The sequence below is a fragment of the Neofelis nebulosa genome, chromosome 17 (assembly GCF_028018385.1).
Source record: "Neofelis nebulosa isolate mNeoNeb1 chromosome 17, mNeoNeb1.pri, whole genome shotgun sequence".
Taxonomy (NCBI): domain Eukaryota; kingdom Metazoa; phylum Chordata; class Mammalia; order Carnivora; family Felidae; genus Neofelis; species Neofelis nebulosa.
In genome coordinates, this window is record NC_080798.1 from 34,842,825 (window position 1) to 34,860,848 (window position 18,024).

The 18,024-nt window shown below is 52.3% G+C and overlaps 1 long non-coding RNA gene across 1 annotated transcript; it reads left to right on the plus strand.

Moving 5' to 3' along the window:
* Nucleotides 1-751: 751 nt before the first annotated feature.
* On the plus strand, nucleotides 752-11,266 carry LOC131498770 (uncharacterized). The gene is made up of 3 exons (XR_009255586.1): nucleotides 752-1,280; nucleotides 10,130-10,370; nucleotides 10,485-11,266. It is a non-coding gene; the product is annotated as an uncharacterized LOC131498770 (long non-coding RNA).
* Nucleotides 11,267-18,024: the final 6,758 nt, after the last annotated feature.

The window sequence follows — 18,024 nt, forward strand, 5'->3', positions numbered from 1 at the left end:
CTGGTTAGATTTATTTCTAGGTACTTGGTATATTTTGAAATATTATACATGGTGGTTGTATTAGTGACCTATTGATATGTAACAAATCACCCCAAAAGGTAGTGGCTACAATAAGAAACATTTATCATCTCCAGTTTTCATGAATCAGGTACCTAGCTGGATGGCTCTGGCTTAAGGTCTTTTGTGAAATCGCTATTAATTTGGTGGCTGGGGCTGAATGCTTGACTTGTGGAGGGGACCTATAGGGCTGTCTCACAACATGGCAGCTGGCTTCCCCTGGACAGGAGATTTGAGAACACCTAAAATGGGATCCACAGCCTTTTAATAACCTAATATCAGAAATGACATCTCATGATTTCTGCCACATTCCGTTCAGTCGAAGTGAGTTAACAAATACAGCCCACAGAAGTGGAGGGATGGCATAAAGGCGTGACTACCAGGAAGCAGACAAATTACGTAGCCTTTCCATGCCTTAGTTTCCAGATCTGCAATATGGGGATGCTCATAATGGTAACTAGCTCGTGGAGTTAATAGGAGAACACACAAGTTACTAAATGCAACGTTCTTAAGAGTGTGCCTGGTGTGTACCAAGTGGTATAAAATCTGTTTTAAAAAATGGGATGATAAAAACTGTCTCATGTACCTCTGCAGGTTAACTGAAATCGTGGACACAATATATTTTTTAAATGTTTATTTATTTATTTTGAGTGAGAGAGAGAGTGAGCGAGCAAGCACGAGCAGGGGAGGGGCAGAGGAGGGTGAGACAGACAATCCCAAGGAGGTTCCGCACTGTCAGCACGGAGCCTGACATGGGGCTGGAACCCACAAACCATGAGATCATGACCTGAGCTGAAATCAAGAGTCAGATGCCCAGGCGCCCCATGGACACAATATTACTGCTGTTCCTGCTCTGTTAATCTAGTGTGATGTCTTCATTTTACAGATGAGAAACTGAGGCCCAGAGAGGGCAGAGCTTCAGCCAAGGCCACCCAGCAGGCCACTGGCCCCCTGACCTGGAAAGCAGCGCTCCAGGGTTCTAGCCCAGGTATGTCACCAGTGACTGGTTGTGTGACCGTGGCCTGGTCTGTTCTCTCTGGGCCTCGGTTTTCCTGTTGGTGAACCAACAAGGAAGGCTGGTCATTCCTCCACCTGCTCCCAGCTCCATCAGACCAGTGGGGGACACTATGACCAAGCCCCAAGGCTTGTGCTCGGAGGTCTGGGGCTAGCAGTTGCTGAGGTCACTCAAGGACCCACAAGCGCTGAGGACGTGCAGTGGAATGGTGAGTGGAAGCTGCCTTCTGGGAATCCACAAGCTTGAGAGCCTGTAGCCTCAAACCAACTGCTACCATGCCTAGAGCATTTATGAAGGTGTTACCCACCAGCTGGCCTGAGTAAGCAGTTTCCCACGGGGAGGGGCGGGTGACAGGGCCACGGCTCGGGGTGAGAATTTGCTGCAGCCCTTTGGTTAGGTGGCCTCAGGCAGGCAGGCCTTCTCTGGGCCTCTGAGACTTCGGTCTTGCCTTCCGTGAGTTGAGGCAGGACACCAGGTTTCGGGCCTTGCACTCTGTGCCTCACATCAGTCCCTGCCCTTCTCTGGACCTCAGTCCCCTGTGAAAGAAATGGGATGGGGGACAGCGTGGATAAGGCTCCACCTGACCTGCCCACCAGGCATGTGTGACTGTCCCTCCTAGCATGTGGCCCTGTCTCCACTGGCCGCCACTGCAGGGGAAAGGCAGTGCTGAGTGTGAGCACAGGGACCCCGGCCAGACGACCCTATGGTCTGAGCTCTCCGAGGGTCAGTGCTCCTCACCCGGGCACAGAGAGCAGCACCCACACGGCGGGGCTCGCGGGGTTCCCCGGGCCTGGCACAGTGTCCGTGCTCCGTATGACAGAAAGCAATTCCCACCCCACCAGTGCCCCTCCCTGCCTCTGCCAGGCCTCAGGGGCTGGAGTCCATTCCCAGGCCTCTGCAGGCCCCAGGCCTCCATCCCAGAGGGAGTCAGAACTCAGAAGAGGCCTTGGCCCCAGTTCCAGAGCAGGTGCCGGAGTCTCCTTCCCAAAGCCAGGGCTTCCATATCCTGCTGGGCCTCCAGGCCAACCCCCAAATTAGTTATCATTTAGTTAGGGCCCCCAGTCTGCAGGCAGTTAATTGCTCCCATTAGCAAAACAGGAAGACCTTAATGAACAATTAATGGATAAAACCGATGACTTCCAGAGCAACTTCTTTCAACAGAGACTGATTTTATTAACCACTTAGTCACTTGGACAAAGGCTGATATCTGCGGATTTGCATCCTCCAAGATGCTGGGAGGAAATACAGAGTCAGTGCTGTGCCAAGTGGTGTGGTGTGCAAATCCCACCTCATCCAGTCTTATAGTGAAGTACTATTTCTATTTATTTATTTGAGAAGCGGAGAGAGAGGGAGAGGGAGAGAGAGAGAGAGAGAGAGAGAGAGAGAGAGAGAGAGAAAGAGTCCCACACAGGCTCCGCACTGTCAGCACGAAGCTGTGCTCAAGCTCACTGGAAGCGGGCTCGAACTCACAAACCGTGAGATCATGACCTGAGCTGAAGTCAGGTGCTTAACACTCTGAGCCATCAGGTGCCCCCAAAGTCCTATTATTATGCTCATTTTATAGGTGAGGCAGCTGAAGCTCAGAAAGGCTATTCTCTTTCCCAAGGTCACATAACTTAGTACACATGGATCCCAGTGGGTCTGACTCCAAAGGTATTTTCCCCTTGAGTGGCCTCTCAAACACCAGTTTCCTTTTATGGATGGAAGGCTCCAGAACCTGTAAGCTAAGGGGCTGTTGACCAGCTCCCTCATGACCTTGCAGGGAAGACTTGTTTGGACTCACGTCTGTTTTCGTAGCAACTCCATTGCTTTAGTGATGAAGGAAGCCCTCAGGACCTCAGACATGCTGAGGCTGGCTGGTCCCCTCCAGGTCCAATCTTCAAGTTCCGGATTTGTCTCTGCTTCTCACTACCTACCTCTTCCTTGTCTGTGGTTCTCCCCACAAGGCAATGATAATGTGGTTTTAGATGGCATAGGGAGATTACATTTTAATTTTCGTTTCATGTATAGCCTTTATTTTATTTTTTAAAAAGATTTTATTTTTAAATCTCTCCACCCAATGTGGGGCTCGAACTTAACAACCCTGAGATCAAGGGTGGCATGCTGTACTGACTGAGCCAGCCAGGCGTCCCTAGTTTTATGCATATCCTTTAATTACAGCATGTGACTCTGGTCACTTAACACAGTGATATTGCACTTTCTTTGAAAATCTATCATTTTGAATTACATTTTCAAAAAAATCAATAGACCTAAAAGAAAACATTAGGTAAATATTTGGCAGATTTGATTTCTAGATTTGAAAAAAAACAGTGAGAATGAACTTGCCTGCCTGAAGCTGGGGAGACCTGGTCTGGGTTATCCCTTCTCTTCTTAACCAGACAAGCCCAGGGAGCGGTTTGGCAGTTTCAAGAGAGAAGTCCTTTCCCAGAGGGGAAGCTGGCCTTCCTCCTGAGCCATCATGCTGCAGTGAGTTATTTATTTCTCTGCAAATGTTATCAAGATACTACATGCACATAGTTTAAAAAGTATCATGGTTGTCTGGGGGCAGGGATGGAGGGGAGGTTGACTGCAAAGGGGGCAGGAAGGAACTTTCTAGAAAGATGAAGATGTTCTATATTTTGACTTGGGTGTTTGTTGCATGAGTGTACACATTTGTAAGTCATCAGCCTGTACACTTAAAATGTGGAAATCGTATTATAGGTAAATAAAGCTGATTTGAAAACAAACTTAAAACCAAAACCATAAATATTCATTTATGTTAGGGGCCACTAATATTTGTTGCTATGTCTGAGTTCTGAGGGCTGTACTTTGCTGCACTAGAGTATATGCTGGTTCCCATTCAGCTATCATTTCAGCTGCTCCCAAAGCCACCATTTACAGAGTTCTGTCATGCCCCGGTCACAGCAAGGGGTGCTTAAAATGTCAGAGAATTACATTTGGCAAAAAGATGTCACAAGTCAGACATGAAGTGATTGATTGATTAATTAATAAATAGTGTTGGGACAACTGGCCCCTCCATTTAGAAGGAAATCAAGTTAGATCCCTACCTCACACCATACACACACACACACACACACACACACACACACACACATAAAGAGTCCACATAGATTAAAGATGGATGGATTAAATGTTAAAAGAAAATGATAAGAATATTTGAGAGTATTAAAAGAAAATAGAGGGGTTTTTAAAAATAAAACCCAACCAGAAAAAGTCAAAACATGAAAGTCAAAGATCATAAGGCAACGTTACATTTGACCAAATAATAATGGAAAACTTTCTATGACCAAACACACTAGGAATTTGACTAAAAGGCATGCAGAAAATATTGTCTCATATGTATTAGTAATAGTAGTAGTAGTAAGAGAGAGACAGGGTGCAAGTGAGCAAGGGGCAGAGAGAGAGAGAGAGAGAAGCAGGACTCACCTGAAGTGGGGTTTGAGCTCACCCAATGTGGGACTCGAGCTCACAAACCGTGAGATTATGACCTGAGCTGAAGTCAAATGCTTAATGACTGAGCTGCCCAGGTGCCTTGCCTCATATGTAATAAAGAATGAGGATTTTAATATGTAAAAAGGTCCTATACATCAGTAAGAAAGTGACAAAAAGCCCAATTAAAAATGGGTAAAGGATATGAACATTTGCATCACACAAGAAGAAGTAAAAATGGACGATGAAGTTATGAAATTACATGATTACAATTCACAATTACAGATAGGAACGTTAAGACAATAATGTCATCCTTCTCCAGAGTAGCAAAAGTTAAAAAACATTGAGGGATGCCTGGGTGGCTCAGTCAGTTAAGCTCCTGACTCTTGGTTTTGACTCAGGTCATGATCTCACGGTTTGTGGGTTCGAGCCCTGCGTCGGGCTCTGTGCTGACATCGTGGAGCCTGCTTGGGATTCTCCCTCTCTCTCTGCCCCTTCCCCCTCTCATGCTGTCTCTCTCAAAATAAATAAATAAACTTCAAAAACAAACAAACAAACAAACACTGATACGGTATGGGAAATATTAAATTTTTTTTTAATGTTTATTTATTTTTGAGGCGGGGGAGGGGTAGAGAGAGAGGGAGTCACAGAATGAGAAGCAGGCTCCAGGCTCTGAGCTGTCAGCACAGAACCCAATGCGGGACTCAAACACACAAACCCCAAGATCATGACCTGGGCTAAAGTCGGGCGCTTAGCCACCTGAGCCACCCAGATGCCCCTTAAGATACTACCTTAAAGTGTAGCTACTGCAATTTAGCAGTACCTAGAAAAGTTTGAGCTGCATAAATTCTCTGTAGTTCAACCTGGCAATCTCTCTCTTAGAAATCTATCCATCAGAAACAGCCACCTGTGTGCCCCAAAATATGTGTTAATTACTGGAAAATAGATTTTACTAAAAATTGGAAACGGCCTAAATTTCCTTCAAAAGGGGTTTATGGAAAAATAAATTTTATATTCTGCACAATGGAATTCCTACAGCAATTAGAAAGAATGAACTAGAACTCTATCTACTGATCTGGAACAACATCCATCATATCTGGGCAAGAGAAAAGAAAGCAAGTTGCGAAACTATATATAACGTAGTAATCATATCTTTGTGAAACAATTGCGTATATGAGTGACAAGTATATAAAATAATAATAGCTCAAAAAACTGTGTACTGTCCATGTCAGCAGCACGGGGTTATTATGACCATTCCACAGATGAGGACACTGAGGCACAGAGTGGTTAAGTTACTCGTCCACGGTGGCACAGCTGGTCAGTTGCAGAGCCGGAATTTGAACCCCCGCAGCCCACCTCCACAACGGAGCATTTGATTTTATTTTGGCCTCAAAGGCCAACAATACTTCTGTTAACAACGATGACCTCTCAAAACAGCACTGGAGAGGCTGAGTCACTTTTTAATAAATACTTACAATAAATAGACACTAAAAAACACGAACTGGTAAAAAGAAAACCTTATCAAAAGGCCCAGTTTCCTGCAGACGCCCTCCTCAGACAGTTTTAGTTCATGTGGCCGTTACCTCCAGAGCAATAAATAACATGTGTATACAGCTATTTCTTGATTTATTAACCTTGGGCAGTATCTATTGACTTCTGCAAGCCCTGGAAAAAAGAATCAGCTTATCTTTTTTTCTCTCTTTTCCTGTTATGCTGCTGTTTGCGTTGGACCCTGGGGTGAGCCGTTCATCCCGCTGTTGCTAAGTCGAGGTCTATTGAAGCTTGTGAGCTTCAATTTGACTGTGGTCAAACAAGGACTTACTTGTCCAAGGTCACTTCAAGGTGGTGATGGAGGGATACCAGACCCCTGGCCTGTGTATCTCCAGGGACTGGATGCTTCTGGGACGCCCTGTGGCCGGCTCACCCCATGGGGGACAGGGGTGCACTCCCTGCCTTCTCACTCTGCCAAGGTTCGGCAAGGCTGGAGCTGGGTGGCCCTGGCTGAGTGCCCCCCCCCCCCCCCCCCAGTGTCCTCTGCTCAGAGGCGGCAGCAGGTGTGTTTGCTGAGCAGCAGGTGCGGCCTCCTGGTGTTTGACCAGTCAAGGCTTCCATTCTCCACTGTGCAGGGGCCCAGATCCCTGCCCCTGTGTACCTGATACCTCCAGAGGAAAGGCTGAACCAGTGACAGGCTGGTGAAGGGTTGGGCACCTAATACCCAAGACCTTTGGAAAGAAAGCACCACACTCCCATTCCTGGACTCTGGAGTCACCCGGTTGGAGAGGCTTGTGAAAAAAACATGACCAGTGCTGGGCATCATCCCAAACCAGTTAAATCAGGAACTGTGGTGGGAGGCCTTGGGTCTAGAATGGAAAGGAGCCCAGAGAAGGCTGAGATGTACCGAGGTCATGGAGCAACCATGGGATGAGTACATAACAGTCCAGGTCAAAGGCCTCTTTAGCCTGGAGAGAAGCAGGCTGAGTGGGGGCAGTGAGGAAATTTAGGGCTGGGGCAGCTTCGTGGCTGTGGGGACGGAGGGGGAGGTGGCCGCTCGGCTGAAGGGACAGCGGATAAAGAGGCAGCAGAGCGGTGGTGGGGTCTCTGTGATGCGGGGATGGCCTTCCTAGCAGGGCCGGGCAGGACAGAGACGGGAGGGGTGAGGGGGGCAGGCACAGCCATGAAGGGGCCACGTGGACTGTGCTCCAGCTGAGCTTCATCCTCAGCAAGAGCCGCGTGTGGGTGTGGGTGTGGGTGGTCAGTGCTGGGTGGTGGGTGCTGGGGGCAGTGCCCGTTTGGGGGATGCAGGCACAGGTGGGCTTCTACATGGCAGGGGGGAAGAGTCGGGGCAGGGCTCTGAGGCAGGGCGTGGAGGAGGCAGTGGGGGTGTCCGGGGTGCAGGTGGGGAGATGGGAAAATGTGGCAACACAGCCCCGAGGCCCAGTGCCGCCCCTCCCCCTGAACCAGAGCCCGAGCGGGCCTGGCACCCGCAGTCCCGTCCTCGGGGAGGCCCTGTGGACCCTGCCTTCTGATTCACGGCAGATGGGGCATCACGTGAGCACATCATCAGGGACGCAGGCGCCCAGGGACCAGGCAGATGGCGAGAGGGAAGTGGGGCAGGGCTGGCACAGAGGGGTCCCTCGAACAGCGGGGAGGGGCTGGCTGGGCCTCCGCCTCTCCAGGCTTACCCTCCGCCGGTCGGCATGCCTCACCAGGAGTTCCTCGAGGCCCTTGCGGAGCCCTGCAGATTCTGGGGTCAGGCCCGGGCTGCTGGGGAGCAGGGCTGAGGGTGTGGCAGGAGTTTGGGACACCAGTATGTGACCCCTGCCGGGTGCCAGCCTGCCCGGGCACAGGTGGGCTGAGGCACCTGCCCGGGTCCCTTAACCTCCCAACTCTCCCTGGACCCCAGTGGTTTGGCCGGGGCCGGAACATCCTGGCCCTTCCCGGCCTCAGACCCCGCTGGGCCCTGGGCTCAGCGCTTTGCACACCCTTCGTTCCTGTGAGGCACGTGCCCCTGGTGTGCCTGCTTGAGAGGCGAGGACCCTGAGGCACAGGAGGCTTACCCATGAGTAAGTGCTGGTCTTTGGGGCTGCAGAGTGTGAGACCTCGTCCACTGTGCTCTCCTGGCCCCTCAGTCAGGAGGGGGCTCCTCGATCAGACCGGGCTCCGCGCTGGGTGCCAGAGGGCACATGCCCCTGTCTCAAACCCCATCCCTGCCACTGCCGAGCCCACGGTCCGCTAGGGTGTCAGGACCCACAGAGACACAGCAAGGCCGGTTTACCTGGGGAGAATCCTGGCTTCGTTCCCCTCTGGTTGTGTGAACTGGGGTGTCTGCCCCGGTTTCCTTACCTGGAAAAAGCGGATAGCCATAGTGTGTATGTTGGGGGGCAGTTGTGAACGTTAAGGAGTTAATGCAGTAAAGCGAATAGCATAGCGCCTGGCCCGTATAAACGTTCGTCTTTGTCATATGATCTCCACGGCGGGCAGATGGGTGCTCTTGGTTCTGTGGCCACACTAAGCAGCAAGGGAAACTAGGGGATGATATTCTGAGGAGCTATGGGTCCCTCCTCTAGAAGGCACAAGTGGCTATTGGCAAATACCCAAACCATCTGACTTGAAATCTAGGGGTTGTTAGCTGGAGGCCCATGGATCGTGTCTGTCCCTAAATGGGTCTTGATTGATTCTCAGAGGGCTTTAAATCCATTTGAATGAATTCCCAACTTTTGACCATGTAGATGTCACCAAAAGAAAAAAAAATCAGATTTCTGGCTTCTCTTGAAAAACTGAAGAGTCAGGCTATACGGTGCCCAAAGCCCTTCAAGTGATGGTTTGCTCCAGTTGAGCGTCATTTGAGAACATGGGCCCATATTCTCCCCGCCCCACTTCTTACCTGCTCTCACTGCTTGGCTTGGCTGGCCCCTGAGGGCACTACATTTGTAACTCTTAGCCCAGCACAGCCATCGGCTTCTGCGGACCGGGAAGCTGAGGCCAGCCGAACAGATCAGAGTCACCCAGTGAGCCTGGCCGGAGTTGGGACCCTAGCTCCCAGCCTGCAAACTCAGCTTCAGGGTGCTTTTTGCCACGCCGGTCTGCTGAGGCTTAGCCAAGTGCCCCTGTGCTCGGCGGGGAGGATGGCTCAGTGCTTAAACAAGTAGCTGCTAGAACACGGCAGGCCTGGGTTCAAATGTTGGTTCTGTCACTCTTCAGGGCAAGTAACCTGTGCTCTCTGAGCCCTTTATTTTGTTGTTTTTTTAAATTTTTTTTTTTTTCAACGTTTTTTTATTTATTTTTGGGACAGAGAGAGACAGAGCATGAACGGGGGAGGGGCAGAGAGAGAGGGAGACACAGAATTGGAAACAGGCTCCAGGCTCCGAGCCATCAGCCCAGAGCCTGACGCGGGGCTCGAACTCACGGACCGCGAGATCGTGACCTGGCTGAAGTCGGACGCTTAACCGACTGCGCCACCCAGGCGCCCCTATTTTGTTGTTTTAACTATGCAATGGGATAAGAACAGTCTGCCTGACAGAGTCGTGGAGAGTTAGAGGGAGCTGCAGGGTCATTGGCATCTGACAGCGAGCACCTCCTTAAATTTTCTACCTTAGGTGCCTCCCTCACCCCACCACACACAGGACATACTTACCCTCGGGACAGAGCTCAGAAACAAGTGGAAAAGCCAACTGAGAGGGCGCGGCTGCCCCCGTCTGTGTAAAAAGACGGGCTCCCCCCGCTTCCCCGCCTCCGGGGCTGGGACAGCCCCAAGTTGGAAGGGAGTTCCACGGTGGTAGCTGTGGCTGTGTCCGTGCTGGGCTGCCCTGTAAACACAGACGCCCTCTCTGTGTCAGGAGCTTCTACCGCGTACCTGCTATTTCCTCAAGTGGAGCTGTCTTCTCAGGCTTAGTTCTGACACGGATTGGATAAGTTCAGAGACGCACCAATCACAGTGCCTGTCAGCTGTCCTAAAGGTAACCCCTCCAGGAGTGGCGGCTCTGAGGCCGGCCGCAGCGTCCCAGGAGCAGGCCCCACTACCCCCTCCACCACAGTCCAACATTGGGTTTCAGGCTCTATCTATATGCACATGCACATAGTTACCAAGGTGTTCATTCTGTTCTGTTTTTGTTGTACAAACTACGTTAGAACAGCCATCGTGGAAATAATTCGGAAATGGGAAGAGCCGCCCACCATCCTAGCCGCCGGCTTCGCCTCCCGGCAGCTTCGCTGAAGCACTTGCCATGGGTCACACACCGCGTTTTCCGTGGCTGCTCTCACTGAACGTGCACGACCGGCCAGTGACGTAGGGACGGGCTGCGGATAGGGAAACTGAGGCACGGAGCTGTCAGGTCATCTCCTCAAGTCACACAGCTAGCATGTGATAAAGGTAAGATCTGAGCCTGCTCCGGTGTCCTGCATTCGCCCCACCCCTCTCCTTCCCCTACATCCCTGCCACCTTTAGGCTGGACATAACGTCGACCCCACCGTTCACTCCATACAGGAGCATTTCTGAGTAGCCCCTGGTGCCAGCCCTGCCTCAGAGCAGAGACATAAAACTCCTGAGACGGGGAGAGACATCACCTTCGTTTTCTGCCGATTTTCACTGAACTTAGCAGTAAGAGCTATTTTGGTCACGGCCATATGACCGTGAGGCGAGAGTGGCCAACTGTCTCAGTTTGCCTCGGTTTCCTGGGATGCAGAGCTTTTAGTGCTAAAGCAGGGACAGTCCATCTGTTGCCCCAGGCAAATGGAGACAGTCGGTCACCCTAGGGGCACAGAGCACAATGTGCTTTCCGAGTCATTGCCTGGTGTTGGACCCCTGCACTCTTTCCCTTCTTGGCTGGTCAGGCTGGGCAGCCTCGTGACCACAGCTCGTCACTGAGCGTTCTTCCCTTGGGAACCCCTCCCCGGGTGGGAGAAGATGGGCTTTGGGTGTGGAGATGTACGTGAGTCAACCCCACTCTCCTGACCGGTCCCTCATCTGAGTCTGCAGAGGGGGTCAGCCAGGAAATTGGGACAGGGCTGAGGGCAGTGGTGAGGGCCTGTGGTGTGTTGGAGCCTGCTCGTACGGGCTCGTAGGAGTTGATCGTCAAACACAGTCACTATTAAGAATTAAATCACACGTGGGGCCCCCCGGGTGGCTCAGTCCATTAAGCGTCTGACTTCAGCTCAGGTCATGATCTCACAGTTCATGAGTTTGAGGCCCGCGTCGGGCTCTGTGCTGACAGCTCAGAACCTGGAGCCTGTTTCGGATTCTGTGTCTCCCTCTCTGTCTCTGCCCCGCACCCCCCTCTCAAAAATAAACATTAAGAAAATTTAAAAAATATATTTTAATATATATTAAATGTACATGTGTATTACTTTCTAATTATTATGCCACATTTTGCTACATCCGTTGTTAAGGGTTGAGTTGTGTCCCTCCCTGCAATTCCTATGGTAGAGTCCTACCTCTCAGTGCCTCAGGATGTGACCTTACCTGGAGATGGGGTCTTTACAGTGGTGATGGAGTTATTATGAGGTGTGTAGGGTGGGCCCTAGTTCCGTACGACCGGTGTCTTATAAAAGGGGACATTTGGATAGAGACACATCGGGAGAATGCTGCCTGAAGGTGAAGGCAGAGATCAGGGGGATGCTTCTTCAAAGCCGAAAACGCCAAAGGTGGCCAGTGAACCACTAGAGGTGAGGGGAGAGCATGCCACAGGTTCCCCCTCACAGCCTGCAGGAGGAACCAATCCTACGGGGACCTTGGTCTTGGACTTCTAGCCTCCAGAACTCTGAGACGTTACATCTCTGTTGTTTAAGTCGCCCAGTCTGTGCTGCTGTGTCACAGCGGCCCCAGCACACTGATCGTGTCTCTGAGGTTACTGACGCCTACGGTTCTGGTATGGCAGAAATACCGTAGGATGCTGAGCTGTGGCCCCAAGTCCACGGTCAATGCTGGTATCCTGACACTGGCCACGTGGAGTACGTACACCACAGAAACCTGCAAACGCTACAGATCAGGCCCTGAGTTGCCCTTTTGTTGGCTGTCTAGCTAGATGTAAGGCGGGGGGCGGAGGAAATGTAAATCAGTCACGTTCGTTCCAGTGTCGTGTCTGTGGTCACTACATCATGAATAGCACAAAAGACTGAAAACGGTTCTCCCCTTCAGCAGTGTGTCAAAAGCCATGATCAGAATCCGCAAGGATTCCAGTATTTGAACACTATTGTCCAGTTCTGCAAAAACACCACTCATGACCTTGATGGACGAGTGGGGTTCTGACATGTCTTTGTCATTTCACTTTTGTCTTGGCGGTGTAAAGGAAAACGTCAGCGTTGGCGTGCAAACAACACTCAGAGAGCCAGTTGTTACATTTTAGCAGCTCAGCACCGGTGGGGGCTGGAAGACCAGCTCCAGGCCCAAGGCTGCAGAGGGCTAATGGGTAGATGGACAGACAGACTGCTTGATGGACGGATGGCTGCTTGCCTTCTAGCTCTGTGGTTGGACTAGAGTCAGTGTCTCCGGCACGGAGGGCGTGGGAGGCCACTGCCCTAGGGTACTTCTGCGGGGTTCCTGCTTAGTGCCTGGTACCTCTCTCTCTTAGCTTCCTGTGGTAATGTTAGCAGCTGAACTCTTGAGCAGGGCTGGCCTGGGATGCAGGCTGGCCTGGGAGGCAGGCTGACCCGGAAGCACCAGGTCCCGTCTTGACCCAGCCTTGACCAAGAGCCTTGACCTAATCAGGGCAGAGTCTAGTCCTTCGGCTACTCTCCCTTGAAATGTGTATTGATCCCTTTACTCCTGTTTAAACCCGCCTTCTTGGGGACGTCCCCTTCTTGGGGACGAAGATTGCACCTCCATCCTTGTCTTCACGGTCCTGCTCTTTGGCCCCATCTCTCCTGCCCCCCTGCCGCAGCCACACTTAGCAGCTGCCTCTTTCCCCAACTCTCTGAGCTCATTCCCCTCTCCATGCCTTTGCATATGCTGTTCCTTATGCCCCAGGCCCACTCTGTGCCCCAGGCCCCAACCTTTCCAAGGCTGGCTTCTCTTTATCCATCAGGACCTTGTTACAAATGTCACCCCCTCCAAGAAGACTTCCATGATTACCTGGCTAAAGCAGGTTCCCTGTTGCATGCCAGCTTTGTCCTTTTGGTTTTTGGTTCGGTTTCTTCGTTGTCCTTGCATTATGTGTCATTATGTGTCTTCAGACATCTTGAATTACTTGCTTAATTAATGACTTCATTGATTTTTTTTTTATCCCTCATTCCATCACACTGTAATATAAGCTCTATGAAGGCAGAGGTGGTATCCGTCTCCTGTCCACAAAACCAGCATGAGGCCTGGCACTTAATGAGAACTTGGAAAAAGTTTGCCGAGTGAATGAATCAAATACATTTACTGAGGGGCTGGATGACACAGATACGTCACGCTCCAACAGAGATGTGGGTTCAAACCCTGGCTCTGGCACTCATTAGTGATGTGCTCTAGGATGGGTTACTAAAGCCCTTTGGGCCTCAGTCTCTTTTCTGTAATAACAGTACCTCCTTCATAAGATGGCGATGGGGATTCAATGAGTGAATCCATTCAGTTTTAGGAAAGAGCCTGGCATGCACGGGGGCGCTCAAGAGAGCTGGGTGTTAGTGTTCTTGCAGGTAAAGTGCAAGACTTCCAAGGTTCAGAGACCCAGAGGCTGACTTCCGGTAGGAAAGGATGGGATAACTCCAAGAGGGCTTCCTGGAAGAGAGGACATTTGAAATGGGCCATACAACGGGGTAAGTGAAATTTCTGTAGGCAGAGATGGGGGTGGGAGGTCTGGAGAGAGGAGGGACACCAGGTCCCAGGGAGAGACCTGTGGGCAAGTCAGTCCTACCCTGGGGCTGGATGAGATGCTCTTGATGCTTCTCACAGAGATAGACCCAGCACGAGCTGCCCTGTTCTCAGCCCGCAGCCTCCCTGCCCCCACGGCCTTGACATTTCCTTTGTACCCATTTCCTGTGTTTGGTTTGTACACAATGAAGGCTGACTCTGGGGAGACATGGGGAGGCCTGTCTGAAAATGCCCCAGGAGGAGGTGACTCATTTGCCCCACTACCAGCCCTGATAGAACCGAGTGAGTTTGACACGGGGCAGACCCTCACGAGGATGGCTCCCACATGTCACGGAAGCCAAGGATGTGGCCTGAGGCCATTGCGCTGACTCTTTGGGTTGCTCTCAGTCCCCTCACCTGTGAAGTGGGGGTGGACACTCCCCTGAGTTGCTGGGACAGTGAAATGAGTCTTGGCTGGCATAGTACATTTCAGATGGTTTCTGCCCTGGCTCCTCATGCCATTCACTTGAAAACACTGCAGGATGGGTCCTTTTATTCTTCCCATTTCACAGATGGGGAACACCGAGGCTCAGAGGAGGGCCCTGACCTGCTCTGCAGCATACGGCCGGTGGGTAGCAGCCCCAGAGCTGATCTCCAGAACGGGGTGCAGATGGGTGATCAGGTAGAGGCACCTAGAAGGTGGGAGTGACTAAAATGATGCAGGCGGTGAACAAACTCATCAGAGGGCAGCAGGAGAACACCCTTGGCTGTCTCTCCACTTCCTTTCTCAAGAGCGGGAGCCCACCCAGCACAGTGAGGCTGGCGGGGCTAAAGAGCTGTGGGCCTGTACCCTCACATCCGGCTCTGGAGATCACCTTCTTTCGGATGTGGCCAACATGGAGGTAAGTGTTGCTCTCATTCTAATGGGAGGAGCAGAGGCCAATTCCACTCAACAGAGGGGCCACAGCAAGGACCAGAAGGGGCTTTAAAAAGGTCCGGAGCTTAGGGGCACCTGGTTGTCTCAGTCGGTTAAGTGTCAGCCTCTTGATCTCGGCTCAGGTCATGATCTCACGGTCCCTGAGCTCCAGCCCTGTGTGGGGGTTCTGCACTGACAGTGCAGAGCCTGCTTGGGATTCTCTCTCACTCTCTCTGTTCCTCCCCTGCTCTCTCTCAAAAGAAAAAAAAAAAAGTCTGGAATTTAAATCTGCGTGCCAGCTGCCATTGGAAGCACTTTAACATTTTTCCATTTACTCCTCTCAACAACTTCATGGACAGATACTCTGTCTGTCATCCCATTTTGCAGACAAGCAAAGCAAGGCTAAGGGAGGTAACGTGACTGGCAAGTGAAGCTGGCCCCAGCACCCGGGCAGCCCACTCAGAGCCCCTCACCCAGTTGCCGCTATGTTGCCTGCCCTGTGGGCCCTGTGTGTCCCAAAACATAAGGTGCTGGCACCTAGTCGTTATCAGTTGAGTGAGCAAACACATGAAGTAGTAAAAATGGCCCATGTGAATTAACCTGTGAGTAGAAAGTGAGTTTAGAGACCACGTGGTCTTCCCCAGGGATGTGGCGGGTGTCTTCTCTGTGACACCCCAGCTGAGCACCTCGTTGGTTCCCCCCAGAGATGGAGAGCTCACTTCCTGATTTTGTGGGCAGCATTAGCTCTCACAGGGAGTGTGGAGGTTAAGCCTATGGTCCTAGAGCATGAGATGTCAGAGCTGGGGAGCCCTTCATGCCCCTCCACACTTCCCACATGCCCAGATAAAGAAGGAGTCTGTACTGCCTGAGGCTCCCCACTGAGCAGGGCTGGGGCGGGGGAGCAAAGGGAGGCTGGGCTTACCCAGGGACAGATGAAGGGTCCCAGTCCTGGATCGGACCTCCTGGGTATGACCTCACATGTGTTACTTAACGCTTCCCACCCCCTACCCCTCACCTTTACTTGTAAAACCTGCAGTAAAAAGTGGGTCCTATCTCATAGGGTGGAGTGAGGAGGAGTCCTGGATGGGGGTGGGGCAGTCCTTGAGACCAAGCCCCCAGCCCCATACATACTCCTCAGATACCTCCTCTGGCAGGGCACGTTGCTGACCCCATCCCTTTTCCTCTGGAAGGCAAGCAGGGCAAAGGCATGTGTTCTCATTTAATAGATGACCTAAGGCACAGAGAGGTTAAGCAACTACCCAGTGCGCCAGCGAATGAGGGTGGAGCCCAAGGCTCCAGTCCCAGCCCCATCTGTCTTGGTCGGGCTTGGCAATTGCATCATTGTCAGGGGGCCTGAGGGCAGAGTAGGGTGCGGGTATGGAGCTTGGGTGTCGGGAGTAGGGGAGTCACCAACGGGTATACAAGGAGTCACTGGGACTCCCCTGGTGTCCTTATCAGGGTGGGTGGCATCTCTGGGGCTGTGGGTACAGCGTTCAGGGCCCTGGGGAAATCCTGGGGCTTTGAGAGTCAGGCCGTCTTCCCGCAGGCCTGTTTGTCTCTCTAGTGTCCCCTCATCTGTGCTCAGCCCATGGGGGTGGCGGGGGCCCGCAGCTTCCTGCTGAGCAAAGCAGGCATGCGTGTGTGCCCATGGGCAGAGCAGAGGCGGTATAGCAGCTGGAAATTTGCCCAGGGAAGAGAGGTGAGGGGGTGATCTGAGGAACTCCAGTGGGTCTGAGCTGTGGCCAATAGATAGGGCCTAACCCTTGGGATTGGAGTTCTCTAACACTTGTCCAGACCTGGCTCCACCCCATTCCCTTTCTGTCCATCTGTCTATCCGGCTTTCTTTCACCTCCCTCCTCTCATGTCTACCTTGCTTCTTTCATTCAGCTCTGCCCACCTCCTCCTTGTTCCTTAGGTACAGCAAGTGCCCACCCACCACCGGACCTTTGCATGTGCTGTCCCTGCCACCTGGAATGCTCTCACTCCAGACATTGTGCAGTCGGCCTCCCTTGCCATGTTCAGCCCGTGCGCAGAGAGAAGTGAAACCAAGCCTTCTCTTCCATCTCTTTCCCCTCCACTTGCTTTACTTTGCCCCATAGTTCTTACCACTGGATGTATTTCACATTTATTTGCTTATTAATTAATTCTTTATCTCCCCCTCCAGCTCTAAGAGGGCAGAGATTTTTGCATTTTGTTCACTGATGTATCCCCAGAGCCCAGAACCGTGCCCAGCATGCAACAGGTCCTCAATAAGCACTCGCTAAATGCATGGCTGAGTCCATCCACCTGTCCGCTTTCCCACCTGCTCATCAGCCATTCCGTTGACACTTCCTCTGTCATCCACCAGTCACTCAGAATTTCTCTGCACCTGGGCCTGTGCCGGGGCTCGGGTTTGGTGACCTGGCAGGGCACACAGATAGAGAGGAGGGGAGAGGCAAGGGAAGTTTCCCAGGGCACAGGGCAGTCCACAGTGGCACAGCATACAGGCTTTGTTGAATGAGTTGATGCCTTGGTGGCTTCCTGGAAGAGGTGGTGGCTCAGGTCTCAATACTAAGGATACCGGAGGTGGGGGCTGGAATCAGAAGTCACCTGGGGAAAGGGGTTCCTGGCTGTAAGAACCTTGAAAAGACCTCCGTGCTCGGAGAACTGGAGGTCTGAGGTGAGGCCAAAGGGTGGGGCTGGGGCTGGGGCTGGCCAGGCAGGCCTAGGGGCCAGTGGTCCAGGAGGAGGCTGGGAGGGGTGTTCCCAGGGCCCCCATGGGAGCCTCTTAGGTGGGGCAGAGCCTGCCTGGACCACTTGCCTCTGTACCCCCGTGGGTACCTGGAGCAGCTGCCCCCCACTCCTTAGGAAGAAGCTCCCATCCCTGTCCCCACCTTTTGTCTGACTCAGTTCCTGCTTTGTGTCCTGCAGGAGGCTGGATGTTCTGAGAGTAGAGACTGTGTACCCCATTCCCCATCCTCCCACCGCACCCCCTCACCTCCAGCCTGCAGCCAGCTGCGGTCTGCTGACTTGTTTTTATTATAGGCAGGTGAGCCTGGGCCCAGGCTTCAGGTGGGGCCTGAGCTCAGGAAGGAGGCAGGAGGGAACTCACAGAGGTGGTAATTACATATGATGGGGCAGTATCCCCCAGAGGTGACTCCCCCAGGCTCGTCCGGGGGCCATGGGTGGGCCAGCAGCCCACGCGTTCAGTAGAAGTGCCGAAAACCCACGGAAGGGTGAGGCCAGGGGCGAGGGTGCTCAGCACCCAGTGGGGCCAGGTCAGCGCCTGCCGGGAAATCCAGGAATGACAGAGAGAGGTGGCAGCCAACCGGAAATGGCAAGACAGGCAGGGCGGGGCCTTAC